This window comes from Tinamus guttatus, unplaced genomic scaffold (assembly GCF_059628265.1).
Source record: "Tinamus guttatus ecotype Peru unplaced genomic scaffold, ASM5962826v1 Tinamus_guttatus_pri_ptg000287l, whole genome shotgun sequence".
NCBI lineage: Eukaryota > Metazoa > Chordata > Aves > Tinamiformes > Tinamidae > Tinamus > Tinamus guttatus.
In genome coordinates, this window is record NW_028288821.1 from 7,306,398 (window position 1) to 7,333,058 (window position 26,661).

A 26,661-nucleotide genomic window follows, 5' to 3' on the forward strand; every position below is an offset into this window, starting at 1 on the left:
AGGCATTTTAAAGGAAATATTGCAAACTCAATATCTGTTTTTTTGCCCTGCTGCAGACAGCCAAGTTATAATATTCATGGAAGTATTACAGCATGCAGGAGGTTTTCCCTTGAAAAGGTTTTAATTTACGCAAGAAAATAAAAATATCATTTTGATCTTATAACATTTTGTATATAGAAAATAGAGGGATTCTGTTTTGTTTATTTTACCCTTAGATATGACTTGTCACAACAGTAATCTAAGCATGCAAATGCCTTTGCAGTGTTTATTCATTAACTGTCAGGATACTTTGATATACTTGCCTACTATATTTTCATTAGTGTAGTTTATTTCCCTTTAAAATCCCAGTTATGAGGAGTTCACAGACTGGAAAATCATGATGATTTTTTGTTTCTCCACTTAACAGTTAATAAGGCCTTTGCAGTTTGTTAATATTCAGCGCCCTATTAAAATGTATTATTCTGCTGTGTTCCAAGGATCAGTGTCACAAAGATGTAGCAGCCTTCCCTCCTCTTCAGCACTCCCCAGTGAAATCTCCCTTTCTCCTTACAAACAAATCGGATGTGATATTTTCTTTGCAGCATGCTCTGTATTTAAAGGCCTGCAGCACTGTTATTTGTCCCATTACTTCTCCTTTTTCCGCTCATTGTACTGATGTTTTCCCTCCATCCGCACTGGCTGCCTGTCCCAGCCCGGGGTCGTTCCTGGCAGCCACGAGGGCTCCAGCGGAGCTGCCAGCCGCTCGCCAGCGCTGCCGGAGCTCCCGGTGCTCCGTGACGTGGAGAGGGAACGTGGAACCGCAGGTGGGCCGTGGGAGCAAAGCTGAAGCACAATTGGCGTCTTTCCCAAATACGCTTTCGTGTTGAAGGAGCAGCTCAGTCACTGCAGTTCATTGCTTCGATACCCCCAACAGCCGGCTCGGGTGCTCTGTAAGGGCTCCTAGAAGAGCAGTCCCCCGCTGCAGTTGCTGATGATCATCCCAATGCAGAACCAAAGGAAAAACGCCCACGTGCCTGCGCCTCGGCGTGCAGGTGGCAGGGAAGGAAAAGCCTCGGCCTTCAGGCACTCTGTGCTGCAGAGAGCATCAGCCCCTGTGAGTGATGCTGTGGAAAAGCTCGTGTTGTCTGGCAGCTCTGAGAAAAGTCGTCTTTTGATTCTAGACAAAATGTGCTTTTTTGTTTGTTTTGTTTTCTGCTATAGGCAATCACAGTTTCAATTGCAGGGAGATTGGAATTTAATCCTGAATCTGGGCTAAATAAATTAGTCAGATTTAAGGCAAATAAAGGCTCTTTCTAACATGGGCAAACCTTGAGCAAAGAAGAGTTGGAAACAGAGGTCCATGTGGAATAGTCTTCCTCTTATTCTTAGGTCTTGTCAAGTATCAAGGCGTCAACAGACTGATCTGCACAGTGATGGCGAAACAGTATGTACATTAAAAAAGAAATAATATGGTCTATTGTTTAAGGCACCTAAAAATTCAAGGAAAGAAGTATTTCTTAAAGGTGTCTTGTCTGTTCTTGCACCTGAAATTGATGATGGGTTATGGACGAAATAGAGAAATCCCTCTCTGCAAAGTTTTTGGGGTTGTAGTTTCCATTCAGTTTGCATTCTTTAACATATTTATCCACAAAATACTCTCATGAAGTAGTAAAGTATTGTTATCTCAGTCTTCCACATTGCAAAGTGATTTGGGCAAGGTCAGCTGGGTAGTGCATGACTAAGCTGGGAGCTCGTGCGTCTCGAGCCCCAAGCTTGAAGGGTAAATATTGGACAGCTTTTCTTAAATGAAAGAACTGTAATGAAATATTCTTCTAGTTAATTTATTGCGGAAACAAATGTTATTTTATCTACTACTAAGCTATGCTATCGTGTTATATAAAAAAAGTGAAAAATTACATCAAAATAATTACTGCATTATCTACCAAGTTTTCTGATGAAAAGCAATCCTCTAAATGAAATGGAATATGAAATATTGTCAGTTGTGCATACCTGTAGGTATGTACTTAAACATCTGGCTAGAGTGCTGACTGTCCTTCATTTCTTGGTGAGGCGTTTCAGTCTCTGATAGCGGATCATCAGTGCAAGGGTAGCTGGGCGCTGCGGAGCAGAGCTGGTGCCATCGTTCACACTCAGCTGATGTTCTTGCAGCTCAAGAGGTATCTGTTGTTCAATAGAACTGGCTCTACAGGTATTTATTTTCTTGTTTTGGTCTAGGGTTTTTACTTCCATTAAATTTAAACTACAGATTTCGAATGCATTTATGTTGAAATTACTGTGATTTTACGTCACAATTTAATAGCAATTTGGATGTTGAAACTGCTGAATTTGCACAAATGGCTTGTTTTTGAAGTATGTTTAATGTTTATTCTGTTGCTACAGAGCAGCCAGATTGTGAGCTGAAAGTTATGGCAGTGCACTTTAACCAAATGTAGATAATTAAATTTGCCTCTGATTTAAAGTGTCAACTTAGTGCAACTGCAGTGTCATTTGTAACATCATTTTAGAACTGCTTGATCTGAAACACATCCTCAGAGAAGAGTAACTGTGGGGTAGCTCAATAGTTATCCATTTAGTTAGGAGCCCGACAGAGTTTTAAAGACCCAGGGTGGGTTGTGGCTTTTTTTTTTTTTTTTTTTTTAACTGTGAGAGTTGTGTGGGAAAAATCGAACTCTGGAAGCTCTGTCTAGGTTGTCTTTTTAGAAACCCTTCTCGACTTTGGCTGACAAATTATGATAGATGAAATATGATATGTCACCCGACAACTTTCTTCCCCTCCCTAGGTAGCTAGTGGTTACCCTTACAAAAATCAGCATTTGGCATTGGCTGCCATCCAGCCATGCCTGAAATACTAGGAAATAGAAAATAACTGCCAGGGTGCAGCTGAATTATTCTGATGGCTTGTTTTGAATTTACTGAGGAAAAAGATGAGTCAGAGATTGCTTTGAGGCTGCAGTTTTCAAAAGAAATCTCAAATAAACTCAAGCAGAGCTGACTGGAGACAGCGCAGGGGCTGTTCTGCCTGCGCGGTGCGGCCAGAGCCCGGTGCCCCGGGGAGCCTTTCAGCATCCATTTCAGGTGGCCTCGCGTAAACCACCAGGGATTGCTTAAATACATGAGGTATCTTTTGTTGTATGTAAGCAAAGCGATGTGTATTTAGAGTGAAAAATCTTGCTTTCTGGTTAAGATGATTGCAAAATGCTGGATGAGAAAAGGCCTCACCAGGAGCGCGTTGTCTCGGTGGCTGCGCGTTACCTGCTCGTGGAGCTTGGTGTCGGGCTCGCTGGTCTCCTCCTGCATCTGTTAGGGTATAAATATGTCCAGATACTTCAAGAAATCAAAATTGCTCCTGAATATACGAAGAGCAAAGCTAGCTCCTCATCTGCCTTGGGAACACTGCTGCTGTGAAAACATTCACAGCCCCAGGAGCCTGCTACAGGAGAGCCCCAGTCCTGGGACACGCAAGCTCCTGCGCTGCCACCAAGGAGATCAAATTAAGCAAGCGGCAGAGGTGCGAGCGGGTGCTCACCTGCGTTTTGCTCGGCTCCTACTAGTGCGGACGCGATTCCTTGCACTTTCTGGCTGTTTTTCTTTACAATTGATTCACTTTTCCATCCTACTTTATTTGATCAAGCTGAAAATCAATGAGCGTATTCTTGTATTAATACTTTGTGGGCTTTAGGATGTCACTAATTTTAGGAAATATAATTAATATCTTAAAATACTGCTCTTTAGAAAAATAATACTACATTTAAATCTTTAAATGGTAAAATAAAGTATAGGGAAATTAGTTTTTTTTTTAATGCCCTACTACAGATTTAAAGAAAATGCAAGAGACTTAGTTTTTAGTTCTATAAATTACTTTTTTTTTAAAAAAAAAAAAAGTCAATTTAATGGAAATCAGCTTCACTTTTAATTTGCAAATCCAAGCCATTTTTCCTTCTGTTTGTTAAATTTAAGGGCTCATATCAGCTATGTAGTGACTGTAGACATGATGCTATTTATAAGCATTGGAGTGTTTTGTCATATTACAAGCTTGGACCATACACACCTTTTTCGGGCTGGTTACCTGTTCTTACCAGGCCCTCCTTTGCTGCGAAGCTTGTGAAAATTAGGGCTGAGTGAGAGTCTTCCATTGAATGCTTGCTCTTGCTCTGGTTTTAGGCTAGGGACGTGTGGGGTTTTTTTGTTTGTTTGTTTTTTCTCCAACTTGGTATATCCGTGCTTGGGAAAGCATGTATGATGTGAAGAGGTTTTGGTAATACAATGCCATCTAGTAATCAACTCGGATATTTGTTTTAATGTATATGCTACAGCAGTTAAGAATATGATGTTATGTTGTATTGCTTTGAAACTATTTAGTGTGTGTGTGTGTATTTGTATAAAAAGTATTATTATAGAAATTGAGATGAGCACATAAGCTGTACACATTCATGCACCCCTGTGCACCCAAGCCTTGATATGTTTCCTGGTAGTTTGTTTTCCGTGCAGTTATCTTCGTGCACCTACTTTGCACACACATGGTCATTAGTTTAAAATTGAGCCTGGGGGCTGTGCCAATGTGACATCTCTCAGATGCCACAGTTGAAAGGAATGTGAAAGTTGAATTTGGGTTGAGGTTGTTTCAGACCTATTTAATACTAGACTTTAGACAAATGCTTTCATAACAGGAAAAAAATGGATAGATGATGGCTTAAATCTTCTTTCTATAAAATTATATGTTTCTCAGAGGATAGTTGTAATTGAATTATAGAATGCCTTGTGAGTATCCCTGTCGGTGGTTAGAAAAATATGAAAAGAAGCTGAGAGACTCTTTCATATTCCTTAATATGGAAGAGATACCCTATAATTCAGCTATATGAAGCCCCCAGCAATCGTATAATTATATTATAAGCGTAGTCTGGGAGGAATGAAAAGCAGCATTTATTTAAAACATTAAGAAAAATTACTTCATTGTGTGGGAGAGGGTTTTTATGTGTTATTCAGCGAGGTGGCTCTGTTCGGCCCCATGCAGGAAGCTTCCCTCCCCGCTTACCAGAGCGCCGCTGTCCGCCGCTGCCGACCCGCTCGGCTGCGGGAGGAGATCAGCCGTGGGGATCACAACTGGGATTTGAGCAGCAAGTGGGGAGCAGGGCCGGGAGGAGCAAGGCCTCATTTCTGCCGGCTTGAGCTCCCTGTTTGTACCGTTCAGTACAGCAAGCTACAAGGAAAACTGACAAGTTCCTGCTAACTGTCCTTATGCAGCAGATAGGAATCACCTGAGCTGCAAGCAGAATTATCTGTGGACCTTCTGTGTCCAAGTACTCTCAAGGACTTATTGCCTCACCTAGAGGTTTATCTCAAGTCCTTTTCCTCCAGAAAGGAGCCATAAAAATATTAATCAAATAAATGAGTCCAATTTATTAAAACAAGAAAAGGGCTCAGCGATGGGATGCCAAGGTAACTGGTCAATGTGGCAGTAAGTAAGTGGGCAGAGCGGGGACAGTGTTTAGTCTCTGCGTTTGAAGATAACTCATAACAAGTTTGAACATTGTCAAAATATCTGAGTGATTTTCTTGTTTGTTTTTGTTTGTTTGTTTTAAGGCTCTGGGGGGAAATTTCCTGTGTGAACTTTCCCAAGGGTGACTGCTTGGATGCGCTTTGCACCGCATTGCACCCATCTTTGGCAGTTACCCATGTCTGGAGTTCACTGCTTCACCCTTCCCTTAGCAATCCCTGCTAGTTCAGCCAGGATTTGAGTCCTGGAGGTATAAAGGTAGAGGAAAAACCAAAAAACTGAAAGTCAAATATAGTCCTACACCAGGCCATGTGAACTGCATGCTGTTCTACGGTAAGAAAATGTTTCTTTTCAGTGAATAAAGGGATTTTGGGTTGTTTTTTTAACAATAGCATCTGTGCAGCTTTCATTTGTTGGTATATGGGGCTATTTTCAGAGTCTTCAGGTCAGAAGTTTTTTTTAGTTTTGCTTGCCTTTTTCCCCTGTGAATCCTCTGCAGGCCAGCGATGATGTATGACTGAGGAGTTTTAGAGAACTTTTTGACAATATTTTTAAATAATGATAAATGTTTGCAGACTGAAACTCTTTCTCACCCGCAAACTGGCAGTGACTGCAGCATACGCTGAAATAGTTCAGGTTTGGCTGATTTTCTTTACCCCTTCTCAAATGCTGGGTGCTGTGTTACCTGCCCGTAAAGCTCTGAGATGCAGGCCCAGATGGCACCGACCGGGCCCTGGGTGAAGCTCCCTGCGCTGGACCCCCTGCGCTCCCGTCTTTCCTGGCTCTGCAAGAGAGCCCGGAGCCAGAGAGGATAAGCCGAGTTTGATGTTGAGCTTAGAACAGCTCCTGAATTTTGCCATTTGAACTATTGCTTTTGAGCTGTTGAGAGTCGGGTATTGTTGGTATTGTTGCTTCTTCAGCTGCAGAAAAGTGTTTCCTTAATTTTCAGATGTGCAGCTCGTGACTCAAGCTTTCTAATTAGGATTTTGTAGGAGAAGGGCTATTTTGTGACTTATGGAAACTTCATCTTTTTAAGGGTTCGTTGTGATGCAGTGTATCTCATAGCTTAATGCAAACTAGTAGTTAACATAATGTGATCTTCTGCAGCAGACGGCTGTGTTTGTTAGCGAAGCTTTCTTGCTAATCTGGTTTCTGCCAGACTCAAACAAGAACATCACTTTACTCCTCGTTGAACCCGAGGAGCTGACTTGATCCTCTTGGCCAAGTGTTTGGTAACTCCGTGGTCCCCAGAGGAAGGTGCATGCTGCATGTGGGACACCAAAATGTCTTTTAATAAAAATCAGAAGGAAATATTTGGCTTGCAGTTCAAGGATTTCCTTTTATAACACTACTGATGTGTAAGAAAGACATATTAAAATGGAAATAATGCTGCATTAGTGTTTTTGAGATGTTTATATCAATGTCTGAGGTCAGCTAGTGCTAAATTTAGTCAGATGTTTTTGTTTTTGTTTTTTAATCAACATGGATATTGGTGTTTTGGAGTTGGAACCTTGTTTATCAGAATCTGTTAAAATTAATTCTTCAGTTTTAAGTGAACATCTCAGTGACCCCTTAGTTGATTCCCTTCTTGAGTTTTATTTTTGCTTGTTTTGCAAACTTTCTGATTCCTTTTAAACTACTGAAACTATTTGACCACTTCCTCTATGGCAACCAGAGCCTTGGTTTTTATTCCAGCAGTGCACAGGTCTTCCCATTTCTTTGTTCTGGGGAATTCCAGCGTACCTGGAAATGCCAGTGATGAGGGTGGCTGGTCTATTGTACTTTTACACACAGTATCTCAAGTTAACACTTAAACAGCAAAAGTATTTGTATGCAAAGGCTCCGTTGTGATTGTTCTTGAGGCAACAGAACGGGAGAAGCTTTGACGGGAAAGGAAGCACCGCTGGGTTTTATACATGAGTGACTCACTGAAGTACGAGTTTTAAGGCAGACTTTTTTTTCTTTTCTGATTAGTCTGTAATTACTCATATACTGAAATGCTTTTAGATGGATAGCAAAGATAGGGAAATCTTACATTGCAGTTCAGAGATATCTGCTCCTGGATGAAAACTTTGGAAACATTTCTACATATAGATTCACGTAGGAATAATATTTTCTACGCAAGGAAATGTTCTTTTTTTATTTTCAGGTATGCCTTTATTTTGTTGGCATGCTGAATTTTCAGAAATAGAAGGAGAGACTGGAGGTCCCCTTAGCTCTGTTGCTCTGCAAGGTGTGAACTGGTTCACTGGGTGCCCGGCAAGCAAGAGCCACAGGCCCTGAAAGGAGCGGGGAGGGAGGCAGGGGCAATGTGCACGGAGGAGGGAACAGGAAAACTCTGTTAGTGCTGATTTTCTGTTAGAGCAAAGCAGCCGGGTGGCAAGGCCCGGGAGCGGAGCAGGCAGCGGTGCCCGTCTCCCAGACCCGACCAGGTGGCAGCTCCAGCGCGCGAGCCCGAGCGGAGCACGACCGGGGAATGGGAACGTGCCAGGGTCTTGTCATGTCCATGGTTTTGATATGTGTGTGTTTGTTAGTTTGCTTTGTGTTTCTTGTTTGATTGTGTGGGGTCTGTGTGTGTCTCTGTATGGGTGGGGTGGTGTTGTTATTCTTTTCCCCTCAGCTCTTGTATACAGCAATGGAAAATGGCACGAGCTGCTCCTTTTGGTTATGCTGCACATAAGACATGCAAGGAGAGCTCAAAAGCCAAAGGATATCTATATTCATAATCATTTTACTGCCTGTTTCTGAACCTGCATTAGTTTTATTATAAGCAGTATAGGCACAGTATCTCAGGAGAAGGTTTAGCATGTGCGTTAGATGTCACTTACAATATTTAATCCTTCATGTTCTACTCTGTTTCTATGCACCCTAATATTTTAATTCTTGTTATTTTCCCCTATCAGGTTCTTCTCCTGAGTAAATACACTTTATTCAGGGCCCAGTTGTGCGTATGAATGCATCGCCTGGCATCTGTTGACAGCAGAATTAATCTGAATCCACTAATAGCTTCCCTCTCTTCCGAATTTAATATGCAACTCGTCCATAAAAGTATTTCTGTTGCCAGAAACATCTGTTCTTGTAAGCATAGAACATAAAGTATTTCCATATTTTGCATTTTTTCTTAATAATAGAGTATTAGAGGTTTACTGTTTTTTGTGGGGGTCAGGGTGGGGGGGGGCGTTTCTTCCACTAGAATATATGGAGATGTTAGATGCTGAGGAACATATAAACAAAAAATATAAAATTTAGATGCACTGTAATCTTAACAGCAAAGATATAAATCCAGAGTGTGTGTGTCCACTGTGAGCACAGTAGACCCACTTTGGGGCTCATGTGCAACACCACACTAATTCATCTGAAATAAATTGTACAGGCCCACAGATGAGCAGGTGAGAGCAAAATCATGTTTGCAGAAAAGGTTAGGTATGGGTTTCAAGCCAATGCTGCAGATGAAATGGCTCCAATTTGCATAGTACTTTTTAAAAAAATATATTTTTTTTCTGTACCCTTCATACGTTAATGATTTAATTTTTAAAGAGGGAGAAAATTCAGCGGTTCTTCCTTTCTGTGAAATAAGCAATTAAGTATTTTAAGTGTGAGTTAAAGATATTTTTTTCCTTTCTTTTGGCAAAATAAACTGGTTTGTCAGCTAGAGACAGGAGGCAAATTCAATCATGGTTGCTCAATTAACATTTTTTTAAATATGAGAATATTCTGAAGCATTTTATTTTTTGCCTTTTCTTTTCCTTGCTGTCAAAAGAACAATTTATGTGTGTATACAAAAACATACACACACACACACATATATATATTGATAAAAGATCATGAGCTTGGAAAGGTAACTTCATCAAACTGGTGCACGTTACTGAGAAGGTGTTTCCCACCCTATCTTTATACCAAATACAGTATAGACTATATTGCTAAGTGATGAGACTAATGGACGTATAAGCAATTATTGCTTCTGAATAATATCCTTCAGGAAGCAGAAGTGATGAAGAGTGCAGGAGCTATGAACTGTATGGGCCAAGTGTCAATGCCTGTGCTTGGAATTTGTCATTGGTCACGAGACTGATGTTTGCAAGATCATCAGTGCTCTGCCTTGGGATGAAGCTTTGGCTTGAATTCAATCGCTAGTTCTGATTTCAGCAGAACATTGTGCAATTGTAGTTCTTGGGGTCCTTGTGTGTGGTAAATACAGTGTAGGCTTCCGTGTCGTTTTTCTGGTGCTCGGGCCCATTTTGTCCTGAGCCGGAGCGGCTGCGTCTCCGCCATCCTTTGGGGAGAGGTTGGCTTTGCTGTTTCGCATCCTTCCTTCCTGCGTGGGCCTTTGCAAAAAACCAAACGGACCTGAGCACCGCTCCTTGGCTTCCTGCCATCCCCGATTGATCCATGGAGCTGCCGCTGTGGGGTCTGGGGGAATGGGAGCAGATGTCTGTGTGCCATTCAGCTGCGGAAGGAGACGTGCATCAGCGTCGCTGAGGCTGCTTTCCCTGCTCGCGCCTTGGGCACGATCTTGGCTCGTGTCTAGGAGCGTAGCCGGCCCTCGCTCTGCGCCCGCATCTCGGCTTCTCCCGCGGCCCATCTCTACTGAGCCGTAGCAAGAAGCATCCAGGGTGTTCGATAGCATCTTCAGCACTCGTTGGACTGACGCACACCCCGACAGCAGAGGAGAAGGTTCCCTGCCCTGCAGATCCTTTCGAGAAGCTGCTTCAGGGCTTTCGCAGCGGCGAGTTGAGCGGGCAGGGCGGGAGGCCGGGTGGCTCTGCCGCAGTGTCCGGGTGCCGCAGGGCTCAGGCCCCCGCGCATCCAGGCGCCGTCCGGGTGGCCTGCGGTCATCCAGCCTGCGCCTGTCCCAGCTTCACTTCCTGCGCTTCAGAGGATCCTTTCCTTTTGCAACTACCTTGCTATTTTTTTTCTTTATAGCATCTCTCACCTATATATTTTCTTTCAGATATCAGTGAAAATAACGGGGCAGAGAAAGGCAGGGTTGAATCCCTGTTCTGTTTGCCTGCCCAAACTCTAGCTCCATTCCTGTCTGGGTGCTTTCATGGTGCCTGTCGCCTCGCAGCCATTCTGCTGCGTGGCAGGAAGCAGCGACCACACTCTGCTCCGGGGCCACCTGCAAGTGAGCAGCGCCTCGGGGACCTTCCCTGGAAAGGTGCAATGTAAATGTGAGGCAATTATATTATCTTTATTATCAATTAAACTTTTAGTGCCTGCCAGTCTGGCATGCAAGGTGCATCAAATGGCATCTAGCTGTGGCTATTTCTGCTCCCTGTGCAAAAGCAGATCAGGCTGTACTAATCAAATAGAGAAGGAGCAAGAGGGCAACTCACTCATGTCACGATCAAGTCACTTCAGCATATTAGAATCTGCTTAGAAATATTGTCATTTTTCATATTCTGTTTTTTCCCTCAAGCCGTATCTCTGCTTGGAGAATCTGAGCTGGCACATCCTTTTTCTCTCCAGGGAGTTACTGTGGCAGGATTGTTGATGGCATTTTTGTAAGAGATTTTACTGAAGTGAAAATCCTGTGGTCTGTCTCAAGAATTTAGGGTTTTCTTTGGTCTAGATCCTATTTCTAATAGAATCTTTTGTCTAATCCTATTTCTTTCTTCCAAGGATGAATTATTTTAGGATGATTATACTTCATATGGCTCCATATATTCTAGATGTTTGTATTCATGTTTTATCACTGGAGCTGTTCCCTCTGTTTTCTTTCCTGTTGTTTGCATATATTTTTATATTTTTGTGTATACTTTTGTACTTTTATTTCTTCTATATGTTTCACATGAGCCTGATCTACCTGATTCTCTTTGTGAGAAGCAATCAGAGAACACACTTACTTGTATGGCTAGTCCTAGATAACTAGGCTTTGAATAAACTAAACTAAACTACTAGGTAAGTTCTTCCTAATCTTTACCTGCGGGAGGTGCCTTTGCATACTGTGGAGCATCGCTGTCTGTCTTGTTCGAGGTGGCTGCCCTCGGTGAAGGATGAAGTGAATCACTAGAGCAAGGAGCATCTCTCAAGCGTGCGGCAATTTGTTTGGAAGAAAAAAGCCCTTACGTTTCTGTTTGGGTAGCCGGGATATGCTCACTAGAATTGCTTTGCCAGGGCTTCTGTTGGGGGGAGTTCTTCTTTTATACCTCATAAAATGGTTTGGTTTTGGTTTATCTTTTTATAAAACCAAAGCCAGGTTATAACTGGCTGTGCAATTCAAGATTCTGAACCTGATCCTGCTGGGGAGTTGCACATTTCTTAAATAACTACATTTTTGCCATCTGTGAAGGTAACAGCAGACTTTGGGCAGAATTAACTGTGTTTTGCCCACCTTATCCTGAAATAAGTGATAGCAGAGCTAGCAGGAATAGCAGGAATGGAGATAATTAGCAAATCTTCTGGTTAGTTCCTGGACCATTCTCAAAAAAATAGAGATCAATTTATTGAGCCTTTTTATTGAGTGTAAATTACTGCCATCTTTTTTTGCTAGAATAATTCTCCTGAGCGTCTTCAGGGGGGTAGCCAGTAAAAAGCTGTCTAATGGTATGATATTTTATGCATTTTCAAGTGAATTGAAGTTAAAAAAAAATAAAAGCCAAGTCTAGCAATTGGGGAATTGTGTAGATTTATAGCACACTTAGAAAACTTTGGATTCTTCTGCAAACTAGTGACTGGATTCCTGTCGTCTCATATATATGGTTCTTCATCTGCTATTGTTTATACAGAAATCCTTATTTTGACCATGACACTTGTCACTGAATTGCTCCCTGCTCTTTGAGCATTTTGGGAGGGGTGCCACCTGCCTTGCTGTAACTGATAATGCAGAATTCTCTGCTGTAAAGAAACAAGGTGGACGATGGGGCAAATATTCCTGAGCATATGGTGAATTTACTAGTACTTCAGGAGTGGCAAACCTATTAGGACCCCTTCAAAATGTAGTTGGTGTGTATTTTCCATAAACTACCCTATAACCTTTATGGTAAGGTATTCATAGATAGGTTGATGGGCTTATTCTGTGAGGGTGAGGTACATAAGAGAATACAAATATTTATTTATGGGGAAAGGCAGGTGTGTCTTTTATTCTATATACTGATTTTTGGTGTACCGTTTTACCTGTGAGGCAATAACTAAATAAACAAACGACCATCCTAAAACTATCCGAGTACCTCAGCACCCAAGCAGGTCTCATGAGGCGGAGCAGGAATTCTGCAGGCTTGGCGGGGTCCCGGCTTGCCCATGACTAGTGGTTTTGCTGCGGCTGTGCCAGGCCTGCCCGCTCGCCTTCCGGCATGAGGCGGCCCCGCGGCCTTGCTGGGGACACGGGCCGGCCCCGTGGCCATTCCGGGGACACGAGCCGGCCCCACTGCCATGCTGGGGACACGAGCCGGCCCCGCGGCCGTGCTGGGGACACGGGCCGGCCCCGCGGCCATGCTGGGGACACGAGCCGGCCCCGCGGCCGTCCTGGGGACACGAGCCGGCCCCGCGGCCGTGTTGGGGACACGAGCCGGCCCCGCGGCCATTCCGGGCACACGAGCCAGCCCCACTGCCATGCTGGGGACACGAGCCGGCCCCGCGGCCGTGTTGAGGACACGAGCCGGCCCCGCGGCCGTGCTGGGGACGTGGGTTTTCAGCATCCGCAAGCGTGAAAACAGCTGCACGTGCAACTCTGACTGCCATCCTGGGGCCGTGCGTGTCCGTGTCCCAAAACCAGACATACATAAGGAGAAAGGAGAGGGGAGGAGCAAAGGCTTCAATCTGGCAGAACTGTTTAAAGCAGTAAACAAAATATTTCCCACCAGATGGAGATGAGTTCAGGACATCACTGGCTAGAGCTGCCCCCCATCTTAAAGCTGGCCGGCAATACTGCTGCTTTGTGCAGCTGCAGAGCGATCGCAAGGAAAACATATGTAGGATGAGAGCTCTCTGCTAACACGAGGTATTTATGACACCGCAAAGATAGCACTGTGGATAAGGAAAAAAGACAGGGTGTAGGTTTAAATGTGTATATGTGTGGAACTTTATGTAAGTTTGTACACTATTCCAAAGTTAGGTCAGTCCTGATGGATTTCAGCTATGACCGTAAGACTGGAGGTAATTGCGATATCACTTTTAATGCTATTGAAGTAATCTGTAAATCCCTTCCATTTATATGCCTCTCTTATCATATTTGAACCCTACCTAGCATGTGGCGTGGCTGGAAATTGGAAACTAATGGAGTATCCAGAGCTGAGTACCCGAGGACGCCTCCTTCCCTGGGCAGCTGTAACCATGGTATCAGAAACACTGCTCAGCATAACCTCTTTGATACCTTTTTTTTTTTCTTTTAGAGCTTTTATCAATTTTTTTTCTACAGCTTTCCTGTTGCACTGACACCCAAACTCATTTCTTATCAGTTGAGAATACACAGTTGGATTTTTTTTCCTTTAGTTAAAAAAAAAATGCCAAAAAGGGAGATGAATGTAGTTCCAAAAATAACAAAAGAATATCTGTGTGTGTTGAGCAGCTATCGCGTTGTATAATCCTATCTCTTTGAAGCTTTAGCTTTTCTCCATAGACTGATAGCGTATATAGAAATGTAGTTTTTGTAGCAATAGGGCTTTAAAGTGCTGCTCTCGTTTGGTACGATAGAAACCGGAGGGGGAAAAAAAAATGGGAATCAAAACTCTGATTTAGAAAGTGCCATCCCCTGGGGACTGCACCTTCTCAGGGGCATTGCCAAAATAGTGGAAAATAATGTGATCATCGGTATGTTCCATAAGAAGCCTATATGTCAAATACCTTTTAATTGCCCATAGTCAAAAAACAGTGTTGAGTAACACTTGGAATGAGGGTAAGAAGCGGGGTATGGAGAAGCCTGGCATTTCCCTGGAGCGGGACCTGCTTCAGCGCCTGGTCTCGGCGCGGCAGCGCGGGGAGCAGGTGCCTGTGCACGTGCACAAACGCGTGTGCAGGGTGTGCTGCACGCAGCCGTCTTGGAAATGGTAACTTCATGTGCATGTCCTGAATATTCCTATTTTTTCCAGCATAGCTGTGGTCTCCTGCTGGTAAGCCTGGCAAAGCAAAAGGGCAAGTTATTTCTAAAATAATAAATCTTAAAGACTCTGATAAGGGCAAACCATTGGAAAGTAGGTGCCGTTTGGAAGCCGAGGAAGGATGAACGCAGAGGCCGGGGCTGGTACGAAATGGACACGTGTGGTGCCATGGGCAGCAGCATCCCCTCGCTGCACGAGGGGCGAGCGGGGCTCCGCTGCCCCCTTCGAGCTTGTCTCGGGAATTTTCATTAAAATAGAATGAACCGTGCCATAATTAAGTAAATTGGGACCACATTTATAAATACATAACTGCTTAAGCTGTACTTATGAAAAAATTGTGTTCAGAGTTGTTTTCCATTAATTGTATGGGAAATGGTATGTTTTTATTTGAAAACAAATATCTGCTGGCATTAAATCTGAAACGGTGAAAAATGAGTATTATTTGGACAGTGAGAAGCTAGTTAATCTGCATTCTTGTTCAAGAAGATTGTTTTGTTCCAAAGAAAAATGTTTTGTTTTCTAGAAGATGAGGGAAAATTAATCAGTCTAACAGAAACTCAAAGCAGTTTTAGAAAAATAAATGGAAAAATGTGAGTACTGATTTATAGTCAGAAGAAAAATATTTGGCCAATGAAAGATCGTGTGGTCGTCAGTATACAAATACACATGTGCAATTCCATGTTTTTCTTTGGAGCAACCTCTTTTTTCCAAACCGAGGTTCTTTCTGATGGTTAGCGGTATCTCTTGGGTATGCCCACAATTCGGGGAGGCCTGCGGTCAGGAGGGTGGCTGTCACTGTCTTCTCTGGCAAACAGCTTATCTGCCTGAATATCACTTTGCTGCAAATTAATGGAGCCCTTGGTGTCCCAGGCAAAAGGGCCTCTCTCCCGTCTTTCCTTGCAAGGGTCCCTTGGAAAGCCATGGATACAATTTGCCTTCTTGCTGGTGCTTTGGGCTCTCTGTGAGATGGATCCTGCGCCTCAAAGTGGAGGAAAACGTCGGGATCAGCCTCTTCCTTGCTGAGCTTTGCAGAGGTTGCACAGTTCGAGTGCTTTAGAAACAGTGCCGCTTCCGTGCACTCCCGATACCCAAATGGCAAGTGCAAACATTGAAGCCTTTAAAGACTGTCCCTTTATATTCCAAAATTGATGTTCTCCGGATAGAGCTTGTTTCGTTGTCAATGGCGCAGGATTATGCGTGAATAGCCTGATTAGCTTCCATGAAATTTTAATGTTTTCTGAAGGGTTTAAGATAAATCTGCAACCTGGTAGGCAGAGTTCCTGTCGCTCTTTCAGGGGACGTATAAGCAAAAAGTAATCTCTGCTAGAGCGTACGATAGCTGGAATACAGAATATTGTCACTTATTCCAAGCATGGTGGGTAGCCGGGCAGGCCAGCAGAACTACCTGTGGGCATATAGGTAAAGGTGAAGCCACATGTTTTCTTTAAAGTATTTCACCAAAAACAATTAAACGAATGGATGTTGGAGAAGGAAATCTTTTGTTGGACCTTAATGTTTTTACTTAAATGCAATTTTATTTCCTGGTTGAGGACTGAGTGGGGGGGCACCCCTGCCACTTAGGTCCAAAGGAGTTGGTAGTTTTTCTAAAGCAGTTTGTTTTAGCATTGGGTTTTGCTCGTTGCAAGTGTCCACCATTGCAATGTATCCTTGGCCCCTGAAAATATGCCTTTGGAAACAGTAGTAGCTTTAGCCTGTGTTATTTTAAATCTCTAATGCAGTGGAAGAGGTTAGTGTAGTGGTTGGTGTGTGACTGGTGACGTTTGGCATAGCTGCTTTCGTGAAACAACAGCGCTTGCTTCTTAAACAACCGGACCCTGAGCAGAAGCGAGTTCGGATATCGTTGTCGGAGCCAGGGCACTTGTGTGGGGCATTTGAGGAAAAAGCTTAGGAAACCTCCAGAAGTTTTGCAAAGTATTGGAGGAATAGTTTACAGCTGTGGTTTGCAATAGTTTGCAACACAAAAAAGTGGAGGAATTCAATGAGTCATAGGCTGCATGGATAAGAGGAGTTGTTGTCTTTGGCACACACATCATGGAAATGTGGCTTCTGTAATCTTATTTTACATCAGTTATTAATATGGGACGTTACTATAAGGAGGAGGTGCTTCAAAAATTTTTTTTTAAAAACGTCTGGTTAATTATGTTACTTCGAATGGTGATGGACTTGAATACTTAAAAATATTGTGAGGAAAAAAGATTAACATTGCGACAACTGTAGTCCTTGATGGCATGCTTAAAGGTCTTTGCTAAATCTCTTTTTAGATTTAACAAAGATACTTATTTCCTTTACCAAAATGATAGGTTTAGTGTCTTGCAAGGGAATACTTAATAGAAATGCTTTGTATCATATTATCCACTTGTGGATTAAGCTTGCTGAGCTGCTGGAGAACCCTGTGGTAGTCCAGAGTTCACAACCTTAATCTGATTAGGCTGTTTCTGCTGATTAACTTGGATTTGCTTATTTATTTATTTTAAATCTGGGAGACCTTAACTTCTTAGGAATCTGTGCATCTCTGCCGAGCTCAACCTAATCCTGCAAAAAAACCTCTGCATTACGAAATCTAAATGGACTGCGGAGCTCAGCGCTTAATGTGCAACTCCATTGGGAGTAATCTGTCCTGGGCCAGGAAGGTAGGGCCCAGGGCCGAATGGAGAAACGGGCACCCGGGAGCTTTAGGGAAGCTTTCTGGAATAGGCAGAGCTCGTGGAAGGGACCCCGTCCCCTGCTAGCGCCCGTCGCCCGACGTCGCCTCTGCGCGTGCAGCACCGGCGCGTTGCTCCCTTTGGACTCGGCCTCTCTTTTGTTTGTTTTTTTCTCTAAGGATCTGCCCTTCCCAAGCAGAAGGGAAGGGTGCTTCAGTATTTGCATAGTGCTTAAATGTATGGATTGTTGCAGTTTACAGATTGAATTTCTGATATGCAGATGAATATTCATTTGCTAACATCTGAGTTAATACTGTCAGCATCAGCGACATAGATCACTAAATGGTTGTTACTGCTGCTTTCTGATCCAGTCACTGCAGGCAACATAATAATGATAAAAGGTTTTGGGTTTTTTTTTTTTTTTTGATACTATAAATGCTAGTATCCTAAACAAAATTGTTTGTTTTCTATGTGTAAAGGCACTGAAACTTGTGGCGGGGGGTAGGTTTTGAACATATTGCTATCAAAAGGCATGTGAATATTGCTAAACACTGATTGGCCCCTCTCCTGGCCTAGAAATTTTACTGGCAAAACGCTTGCCAGCCCGGGATAGCAAGCTGGAGTTTGCTAAACACATGGCGCTCATTACCTGAAGTCCTTAATGCCTATCAGTAAATATGATAATGTTGATTGCCCTCCAGATTTCAGCCAAGATATTTATGCTGTAAAAATTCAATTGCTCATGTCTGTCTGTCTCTGTTGGAACTCATCAGGGAGATGAACGTACTCAGTATTCTGGTCAACTAATTAATTTTGGAACTTTGTGGACTAATATTTGGACGTTATCCCAAAAGAGCGTAATAAACTCTTAAGTCACTTTTTCATGTTTTACATGCCACACGCTTCCTGTAAAATATTAACTGGTCCTTTTCTTTCCTTTTACCAAATAGATAAAGGAAGACTTTTAATTCCAAAGTGTGTTATCCATGTTGCTGTTGGCCTGAAACACAGCTTAAAATACTTTAAGGCCAAGTTGCTGAAGAAGTTGACATCCCAATGTCTGCGGTTGTACAATCACCCCTGCTCCTACGACAGTTGTTTCCAGTGTTTCTCCCAGTGCTTTTCTGAAAGGGCTGTTGTAAAGAGCAAGTTCTCTTATTGGAACTTCCAAGAAGTAATGACCAGGTCAGCCTTTGTGCCACTGTGGGTGAGGACAGTTCCCTCAAGGTTTCATTTTTTGCTGTGGAGGAATAGAAAAGCACACAGTTCTACCTCCCAGAGTCAGTGAAGGGAGGAGGTGGATGTACAAGTAATGATTTGTGTGGTGGGTTTTTTGGTCTGAACATTCCTCATTTTAAAACAAACACTCTGTTACAGACGGAGTTTTCTTCAGCGCTGGTACCTGTCCCTCAATATCACGTTGCCCACCCCTTGGCTGCGGGGCCGCCCCGGCGCACGATGCCAGACCCTTCCTCCCAGCCTCCGGGTGGGAGCGCGGGGGCCAAGGCCGCGCGGCCGCGGGCAGAGCCCTGCTGCAGCGTGGAGAGCTCCCGCATCCTTATCCTGCGGGGAAGGGAACGTGGCGGGAGAGCGGGAGCGAGTCTGGTGGATAAAAATGATCTCAGCGGTGGGTGTGAGGCAGGTGCCCGTCTCGTGACCTCAGTAAGAGGACACTGGATACAGGAGAGTGGAAACGGGCTGCTCGCTGAGTAATGTAATGTAGCCAAAGGTGAAGGAAAGGGCATTTTCTGGCCATCTTGACTGGAAAGCGGCGGCCGAGCCCTAATGTGTAATTACATTCGATGAGAGGGGAAGGAGCTCCTGGGTGCTTTGGGGAAGATGAGTGGCAATTTTCTTGCTCATGAAAGAAATGCAGCTGCCCAGGCAAACGTGTTAGTGTCCTGCTTCTTCCAGTGTAAATCGCATTCACATGAACTGAATTGCTACTGCATAGCATCCTTGAGGAGAGCTGATTCACAGACAGCTGCCAGTGGCTCGCATTAGGGCAAGGGTAATGGTTCTGCCTTGTTTTTAATGCAACTACAACAGATGTGTGCGCATAATATTACATGCGCACACACACGCAACAGGCAAAAGCCACAATTTTGTTTTCATCCTTTCTGCCTCCTTCCTATGACGGAGTTCCATGTTGCCATTTCACTGATGCCAAGGAGGAGGTATGGCAGGTGCTCTAGCAGACTTGCTGCAGTAACGTGCTAGGTGTGTGACAAAAGGAGCTGAGCCTTTCGAGAACTTGGTTCGTTGCTCCAAACTGAGCTGCCGCAGCCGTCCTGGTCTGCGCTGATAATCTCTGCCTGATTCCTGGAGGTTCATCTTCCTCCACGACCTGGAGGGCAAGGCAGGACCACTTGCTTCCTTCAGATGCTTCTGTCAAAAGCTTCTTGTTTAGTCGTAAGACTCAATGGCAGCACGCTTGATTTCCTTCCCAGATATGGTGACTGCGGAATACCAGCTTCCAAAGAAATTGCCTCTGGACATATTCCTGAGGAGACCATGGGTGTTTGTCGTCCCTAAGCTAGGAGAAAGGGCAGTATCTGGTGTCAGTTGTACTGCACTGAGAACTCCTGGGTAAATGGGAAATTAAGAAGTCGACAAACTCTTCCTGATGGATTTATTCATCTATTTTAATCCTGTATAGCAGTTTAAGTGGGCTTAGTGAGAAGAAGATGCTTCATGTAGTTCAGTAGATGCAGCAATCTGTATTCAAGGAAAGAAGCAGTGCTGCCTAGAAATGATTAATTTTCAGTGTGGATTAGAGCTTTTTCCGAGCATCAGAACGTCCTCATATTTTAGTGCAGTTGCTGAAGTGTTGTGGGTTTTTTGTTCTTTTTTCATACATTAATTGAGCAAATTTTTGTTCAACATTGAACCTCTGTCTGAATTCACGTGGTGTGTTTGCCTAAAACAACTAAAAAAATCCTTAGTGTTGAAATATACCTTAGTATAGAATTAAATGGCCAAACTGTTGATAAAGCCATAATAAATATTGCAGAATCCCCCATGTCTGTCCGCTCTACTGTGTGCCAATGCCTACTTGTTACTGTGTTTTTACGGAAGAGAGATTGTGGGTAAAAATGCCTGATATGTAGAGAAGAGGCTGCTTGTAATGTGAGCACGCAAAAAAGTTTGTGATGCTGATGCACAGAAACTTTGGAATGTAAAAGAAGTACATAGAGTCCAAACAATAGTGGAAATTAATTCTTGTTTCCAAGTGCGAATATAAGAATACCATGGCGTAAAGGGTAGGATTCCCCAAGAACACTAGAGGCTTAATTGTATGTATTTAGTCTGTTATGTTTCCTTGTGTAGGTGAGCGTTTAGACATAAAGCAAAAGGATCTTCCCACTCTTCACTGGCAGTACAGCCTTATGCTGTATCTTTGTGAAGAAAATGAAATAATCAGTTTGCAAAAAGCATAAGATTGAGGAGAGAGAACATATCTTAAATTCATCTCTGGCAAGAAGGCTCCCACAGCCCTGACTGGTAAAATTGGATACATGCGTGATGTGCTTCCAGTTCTCGTTACAGAAGACTTGCTACGTGTAGGAGAAATTTCTAGCAGATATTCATTACAAAAGATCCGCTATTGAAATGAGAACAAAGGTTCCACTGGCGAGATCTCTGAGGATTCACGTGTACCTTTTCATAGGTGACATGCTGATACAAGCCCGTTCTCGAGGGGCTGCATCAAGGCACAAATCAGCAGTAATTTCAACCCTGCAAGATCATAGCACTATCGTGAACAGAAAGGAAATCAAGCTGACACCAGCTCAAATAATCACGCTTCTGGGAGCCACGCTATATAGTACAAGTCCACTGGGAGGGTCTGCTTGTCAGAACAGTGACACTTGAAGACACCGAGTACTTTGACAGACATCAAAGCAAGAAGAAGAGGAGCAGGAAGATCATTCTGAGGCGCGAGGGTGTCACACACAAATGGCAAACCGAGCGCTGCTCCAGACGGAGGTGATGCACATGTGGGCCCTGTGGTCAGGACGTCTCAGGAGTGCTGAAACCAGTCAGCTCTCCTCGCAACGAGTACTTCAAATGCCAGGGAAGCTTTTTAAGTTTTAACTTTGTTCATGTCAAAATTGGAAAATAATTAATGGTACTCCTTTTGACAGTAGAAGAGCAAAAGACAAGTAAAGTAAAGAAAATGGTGAGAAGTTCACTTCCCAGGGCGGTGAGTAACGGTGGCTTCATAAGTGGAAGTTCTTACACACTGGGACATGATTTGTTCGGCTATTTGTAAACTTCTTGGATATAAAAGTGTAGCTCATGGGCCCAGTATATGTATGCTGACATTTTGAGCCTATATTGGAAATCAACAGGATTCTGAATTATTAAAGGTACTGCTTTTATTTCAGAAGAATCTAGAAGTCTTGATGTAGAAAAAATAAATGAAGATGCCTGCCTCAAGAAAGGTCATCAATTTAAATATGAGCATAGTGCAAGCACCGTAAAGCTGAGGAGTAGGAAAGGCTGGGGAGAGTCTGATAATGTGCAAGATACTGTGTCCCATTAGTCTGTGCTCAGCTGGGGAGCCTCAGCGTTTTGTTTTGGAGATTTGTTTTGTGTTTGTTTCTGTTGTTGTTTTTGCATATGGAAAAGAAAATTGCTAATGCCACCTGAGGCACTTTGCAGCATCTAGTGGAACCTTTCTTTAAGAGACACCGAGGAAAGTGTAAAAATACTATCAGAAAGAACTAAAACCTACTGGTGAAATTTCCTTTTTGTGCCCTTGTTCGATGTAACATCAACTGATCACAGTTTTTATGTTTCATCAAAAGTAATGGGACTTAAATGGTATCTTACACTTAAATGTGTCCACAAGTACTCTGTTGAGTGTTCAGTGAAGACCTCTTCCTCTAAAGAAAAGAGGAAAAAAGAAAAAAATGAAGTTGGAATTGTGAGCCCAATATTTTAAGTAACATTGCAAAAACATCCTAGTAGCAGGGACAGATAACTTAATATTTCTGAAGTGGTTTTTTTCAGATGTCCCATAGTATTGATGTGTTGCACATTGTCCTTATGTGCTAACCTTATGGTACAAAATTTAAATTAGGATCTCAAAAAATTAATAATATATAAGTGGAACATGTTATTTTCCGTTTTTGTAGTCTCTGAGCTACTAAATTGGGTTTTAAAAATTACATTGTTGTTAATTAGGGTTGATTGGGTCTTCTTAATTAAGCACACAGTTGGAAAAGAGACATAGCAATAATTTTCTCAATTTTATGGTCATACAGTTTGCTTCACCAACAAATAGCCAAAGCACAATTCAATTTTTGTGTCATATATAAATGCATAGAGTAGTTGCTATATGGCAGCCCAGTGGTTTTTTGAAACATTGTACCGTAGAAAAGGCAGTGCCTGGTTATTACTAAATGTAGTTAAGATCTCATTTTTCATATGTGCCTATATGCCTATACATAAACCTCCCTTTAAACTGCAAGATAACTGATAGTTTTACATTGTGTGTGTGTGTCTAATACCGACCTAAACATTTTAAGAGTAGTAGAGAAAACTGTAGATATAAAAGATATATAAGGATTACTGCAATCTTGTCTTTATATTATGATTCAGTTTTCCCCTTTTGTTCAGAAGAGTTCCAAGATTAAACTGCATTTTTCAAGTAAAAAAACGGCAACTAAACAGTTTTCTAATTTTATTTTTTTTAAGTGCAAAATTTTGCTTTTGACACCAAATCTATAATCATAAATTTAGAGACTACCTTTATTGAAAGGTGTTTTAAGACTCTATCCAGTGTCTAGCGGGAACGTGCTCTGTAGTGGGACGACACTTGTTTGTTTCAGATATACTGGAATGTTCATGAAGGGGGATGTCCTGTCCTTATATGCCGTTGTTTCACCGTATCGCCCATTGGTTAAGGGTGTTCCCCTGATCCCTTTCGCCCTTCCTGGAGGGAAGGGACTGCGGACAGGGCCGTTCGGGAGCGCCGCTGCTGCCGCTCAGTCTGTGCTCTTGCACACCCCAGCCTTCCTTTACTTCTCGCTCCGTTACCCCTGTTTTGCAGTGAGGAGCCAGGTTGCGAAGGCATCAGGCACCCTGCCCACGTGCCCTGTACCAGCTCTCTAGGTGCCAAGTGTTTGGGTAGTTCAGCTTCGCCCCCACTTTCTTCACTTCCTGCAGCATTTCCACATACCAGAATACTTCAAAGTACTTGTCATGGTGATTTTGTTATTAGAATTTATATGATCACAAACAATAATTATCAATAATTACACAAATCAAGTAGTTGTTTAGCTTAAATTACAGCTTTTCAGAACATTTTGAGTTCAGCAGATAGTCTGCATCACCCTCAATCATGCAAGTTAACCTTATTAATCCCACCATGGAGCTTAATCTCTCCTAGAACCACCAGAAGAAAGGCAAAAAGAACTTGTAGGATTTTATAGTGAGCAGCAATTCCCCAAGTAAAGGGCCACGTGTTAGCCGAGAATTATGTGCTGCCATTGAACAGTTGACATAACTCATGTTTCTTCAGTTCACTTCCAGGCTTGCCATTTTAAATGAAGCCCATTAAATATTAAAATGAATATTACCCCTCTTGCGTCTATCACAATGAGGAATAAAAATGTATGGACAAGTGTGATCTACTTGTAGGCTAAAACCACAAATCCTCCAGAGAGGCTGTTTAAACCTATGGTGAGAGCTTCAAGTTGCATTTGCATATCTGATATAGCAAAAAGTCAGTAAGGAAAGAAAAAATAAACATATTCTTGCATAACTTTTTCATCTGTACCTGCATTCTTTTTAAAATGCACTATTGTAGCCCACATCTGGGGCAGAATAATGCATTACTGTGAAAAGAAATAGGAAATATGGCTATGAGGAAAAGCTGAGCAGGAAAATGCATGTGGATGTCTCCATATTTCAGATTTTCACGCATATGCAGGGGGTTCCTGGTGGCGTCGTACTCGGTGGTTCCCAGTTCATGATGTCGTCTCAAACGGCTTTTGACTTCACGGTGATACATAACGTACTTATGAAGTTGGTGGTTTTGTCCTTTTCTTTAAAAATTCTTTGTGATCTTTCTTCAGTCGGTCTTTTAGCTATTACTTCCAACTACTCTTTCTTGGTTTCAGTATGAATTTTTTAACTTCCAGTGGAAAGCGGTGTCAGTTTCCATGCTGCAACCTTAGGCAGGCTTCTGTATTTCTTCGTGTAATGCCATGTGTCATCTGGAAACCTAACTCGTGCGCTGCTGCTGTTCGGCCGGTGTCTTCTCCGTGCCGGCCGCGCCGCTGCCGAGCCCTGCGCTCCTCGTAGCGGCTTCGGGAGCCGCGGGACACCCGGAGCATTTGTGACCCCTCCTGCATAGGGCTGGCTCGTGAAACGGAGAACCTTAATGACAGAGTAAGGACAACGTCTGCTTGTGAAACATTAACTAATGTTTGGGGCTGGGAGCCTTGTTGGTCCATACAAGCTTAGCTGTCTCTCATCCCCAGTTATTTTCTCTTGGTATGGCCTTTCCTCAAGTGTTGTTTGAAGAGTGTTTGCACTGGTTTTATTTTTCATTCCTTATGGTTTCATATTTTACAATGAACTTCTTTTTGCCTTTAGCAAACTGGAGCTGAAATTACTATTTAGTAGTTCATTTTCAGGGATCCCTCTCTGGAGAAGTAATTGCTAACCCTCAGATAAGAGCATACGTTGAAGAAAGGAAATGCGAGAATTGTGCACGTGTGCAGTTGGGGCTGGTTATTGTTTGAAGAGCCCTCTGAGAATGAGAAGTAGAAATACAGAAGGCTGTCTCTGAAGTTAGGTTGTAAGTGTGTGCAGTCTACAGCTGTTTCCCCGTTATATTTTGACAGTAAAACTACAATTTCATTTTAATTCTACATAGCTTGCAATACCTGAGTTCTGAACATGGGGCCAACTGAAGGCAGTACTTTGCAGTACTTAATGGCTTCAGCCCTTGCAGGACACCTTCTTTGGCTGCACGATGCTCAAGACATCTCCAATAAGGTGCAGACATCAGCACTAACGAGGAAGCTGCGACACTGGTTATTCGATGGGGTTGATGATAGTAATTGGTGTGGAGATCCTGTTATGAAGGAGCACTTCATGGCCTGATAGAGCTAATTCATGCTGTGAGCGCTCCGGCGTGGCCGAGTTTGGGCAGGGAACCCACCCGTGTGCAGCACTGTGTGTGCAGGGGGCTGGTTATGAAGCACCGCTCGTGTCGCAGCGCGCTGCCCACAGCCTCGGCACTGCCCTTCTCGGGAGCAGCAGCTGCTCTCACGGTGTTTGTTCCAGAGCAAGCAGCGTTTTAGGAAAAGCGGAATATGAAAACAGGGTTTTGATCTAAAAGGGTATTTTTCAAAGACAGCATGGAAATCATGTCTAATAACAAGCTCTGTATAACGCATGCATCAAAAATATATCCACATGTGCATTCGAAGTGGTTGCATTGCTTAAAGATGGTGTTTTTCCCTCTAACAGTTCTTTTGGGGGATGTTTTCTGGTTTACAAACTAGTGTTTTGTGGTGTTAGTTGTGTATTATTTTCTCTGTGATTTCCATATGGTATTGGTTTTAAAGTACACTTGAGAATTATCTGTGCTATGAGGTGCCTAAGTAACTATATGTATATTTGTGTACGTACATATGTGTATACGCTGTTAAACCCTTCCCTGACAAACCGCCGATGGAAAAGGCAGGCGAGAGCCATCCTCTGTGAGAGGAAAGCATTAAGAGACTCCGGGAAAGGTCGCTCACGGGACTGTAGGCTGTTATGAGACTTCATCATTTTGCTGACAAGGTCAGCTTGCTATTGATCAGCTGGAGGCCGCTTGTTTGAAAAAACCTGGTAAAGGTGCAGGCAGTGTTCCTTAAAGCCCTGCTTTATCGCAGCATTTTGGAGTGGTGGTTGTTGTGCTGCCTTTTTCCAAATAAGGTGGGAACCGAGGTAAAGGTTCCAGTTGGGGGAGTTCAGCCTGAAAGCACTGTAACCTCTCTTCCTGTGGAAGAGCTGGAGGAATAACACGGTTCGGGGGGCTCCCTTGTGCGTTTTTCTGAAGACTCAAGATGCAGAATTGCCTTCCTGAGGTGTTAGTGTGTCTGATGACCTGCTCTGCAGGCAGGTGGCCCACCCAAGAGCACTAGGGCTCCATGCTGAAGCATTCGGTGGGTGTCTGGGGGAGTGGGGGCAACTGTGAAGCTCTTTCAGGTGTCTCTCCCTCTCCGAGAGCTGCCTCGGCTGCTGTCAGGCCCACCTTGCTGCAAGGAGGTTTGAACTTGCTCTCCTTGATGTTGCAGCCCTTGGTCAGGTGCTGTTTCCTCTGCTGCCCCCGGGCTTTCAAGACTATCTTGGTTGGATTAAGCTCCTTGGTGCACCCACCAACAGGAAACGCTTCCCACAGTTCTGAGTTTGCCTTTTGTGCGCTTGTTCCCACGTTTCCTGCGGGAACGTCCCCTTGGAT

At 43.3% G+C, this 26,661-nt stretch overlaps 1 protein-coding gene across 1 annotated transcript in view; it reads left to right on the top strand.

Annotated features, from left to right (window-relative positions):
• The window catches only part of TENM1 (teneurin transmembrane protein 1), a 282,452-nt gene that overhangs the window by 38,297 nt on the left and 217,494 nt on the right, over positions 1 to 26,661 (top strand). The window lies entirely within an intron of this gene.